The sequence below is a fragment of the Berghia stephanieae genome, chromosome 2, assembly GCF_034508935.2.
Source record: "Berghia stephanieae isolate SIO BIC M18660-M18661 chromosome 2, UCSD_Bste_1.3, whole genome shotgun sequence".
Lineage (NCBI taxonomy): Eukaryota > Metazoa > Mollusca > Gastropoda > Nudibranchia > Aeolidiidae > Berghia > Berghia stephanieae.
This window is the reverse complement of record NC_088361.1, coordinates 96,854,321-96,856,776: the sequence shown is the minus strand read 5'-3', so window position 1 is coordinate 96,856,776 and position 2,456 is coordinate 96,854,321. Positions and strand designations below refer to the sequence as shown.

At 36.5% G+C, this 2,456-nt stretch overlaps 1 protein-coding gene across 1 annotated transcript in view; it reads right to left on the bottom strand.

Annotated features, from left to right (window-relative positions):
• Window positions 1-2,456, bottom strand: part of LOC144965960 (uncharacterized) — a 27,953-nt gene extending 25,497 nt beyond the window's left edge. The window contains exon 1 of the mRNA XM_078901874.1: window positions 1,755-2,456. The gene's annotated coding sequence lies outside the window, so the exon portion shown is untranslated. The remainder of the gene's footprint in view (window positions 1-1,754) is intronic.

Below are 2,456 nucleotides of genomic sequence, written 5' to 3'. Positions count from 1 at the left end.
GCCTAGGCCTTATTTAAAAAAACAAAAACAAAAAACAAACAAAAAAACAAAAAACACAAAAACAAAACAAAAACCCCCAAAAACCAACACCAGTCCAGAATCGTCCACACACTCTGTTTGTATTTGTTAACTTGGTTGATGAGAAATATAGGGTGTGGAGAAATACCAGATGAAAACTTAAAATAAAAATATCACGGTGTAAGAAAGCCAGACTCGGAATCCAATGGGATTTCTTAGTCTGGTGTTACGACCAGCCAGCAACCAGCAGCTTGGTTCTAAACAAAAAAAAAACTCGGTACTCTTTATTCTTCATGCTGGCTAGAACTTCTTCACGTGCCATGTGATCAGAATGTATAAAAGTCCAAACACGATCGGATTTATAATGTTTTTCTCTTCTGGATACACTTTTATGCTCGTCGAAGAAGTATTTCATAAGGGCGGTGATGGAGATAATGGCGTCCGACATTGTTCCGATAGTTTAGAACCATTGACTATGCGTCATTACGATGGAAGTGACGTCACGACTGTTGAACCCTATTGACACGGCACCCGCCTCCTAGCTGACAGAGAGAGCCACTGAGCCATCCAGCCACACTGAAATGTCTCCATACCCTATATTTATCATCATTATTGATAAAAAAAGTGCCCGCTACACAATTTTATTGTTGATTTCATTGAATCTTGAGACTTTGGAAATATTATTCTTGCATTTAGGGAAAGAATGGGACTATACTTAACAGTAGGAACTTTAATAATGCTGAAAATAGTGCTGAAAACTTATATAGCTCTATAACTCCGAGACACCAGACTCTATCTAAGCGTACACGTATGACCTAACGACCCAAGGCCACTTTTGCTGCTTGGAGTCCCAAAAACAAAGTCGATGATGAAGTTGAGTGAAAGCGTCAGTTTAACCAGTTAACTGATGTATACTCTGGAAAGACATTTACGTATTTTTTTAGAAAATGGTCAGAAAACAAGTCTTTCAAAAATCGATCGATTTATATGACCCTCGTTCTGGTAAAAAACTTTCAAACTTGGGATTCCTGGAAGACCTCGCGAGGTCTCAGGTTTGAAAGTGTATAGCAAGATGAAGATCTTTTAAATCGATCGATATTTGAAGGACGAGATTTCTGGACAATGTTTTAAATACGTGTCTGTCCAGAGTACGGCAGTTAACTAGTTAATCAAACAAAGACAAATGGCGGGGAAAGTTCCGGATTTTCCCTCAGTAATGTGGACGAACTATCAATTTTACACTATACATAGTAATCGGTAAGAGGTGCCGAGGAGGAGGATGAGGAGGATGAGGAGTTGGTAGTGGTTGTAGAGGACAAGAGGTGGAGAAGGGGGGATAATGAGGAGGATGTGGACGATGAGATGATTAAGGGAAAGGAGACGACTTTTTGAACAGAATCAATAATATATATTTAATAATTTTTCATTGATATTAACACGAATTAGATAAACATACTTGGATGTTTGAAAGTTGATATCAACAAAAGAAAAAGCATCCGTTTTCAATCACTGACATACGAAGTACTCGTACATCTGTTTGTGCAAGATTTAATGTGACGCTGTTGTCTGCTGGGGAAGGTTGACCCCGAAACGTTTATATTTCTTGTCCTTTTTTTTCAATAAAAAACTAACCCTTGTAAATTCGCCTTAGCACTACAATTCTGCAAGGGTTAAACGAGAAAAGTAAATAAAATCCATCATAAAAATTAATAACGTATTTATTGAATATAACTTACCATGTCCAAAATAAAAGGCATTATTGAATGTAAAATATCATTCAACTCCTCACAACGTTTCCGCTGCAATCCCAGAGGTCAATATCCTTCAATAGAAGATATATTATTTTTCGACTAGCTTCAAAAACAATAATCACATTTCCTTATATTAACTGGAGTCCACGAACAAATATATTATAATTTCTTAATCAAATCGACCCAAATCCAACCGAGAGAAAGATTAACTATTACCAGTAAAATAGTAAAAATAGAAATAAGACGATAATATTATAAATTATGTTGTCTATGTACAACTAAAACACTTTCTCACATACGCTCACGGGAAGGCCCAAAATCAACGTATTCAGTATCCTTTAGAAAGAAATCACAGTATTCCGACTCACTTCTTTCACCAACAACCACGATAAAACAAGAAATGTTACTCCTCTACTTAACACATCGTTTTATTAGCAAAATATATAACATTAATATTATAATAGTAATGATAACTTAATAGAGTAAGTCAGATCAGGAGTACAATCTTACGCGAGCTGTGTTTCCGTTTATCATTCAAAGAAATAACTCGCAATATTAATATTCCAACACACTCAAGTCATCATCATCCCCCTGCCAATGCCGTACACATCTTTGCGAATTTTGTTATGTTTCGCCAGTATTTCACCTCCCTCGCGTACTTTTTTGCCCCTAACCCCGCACAAGCTT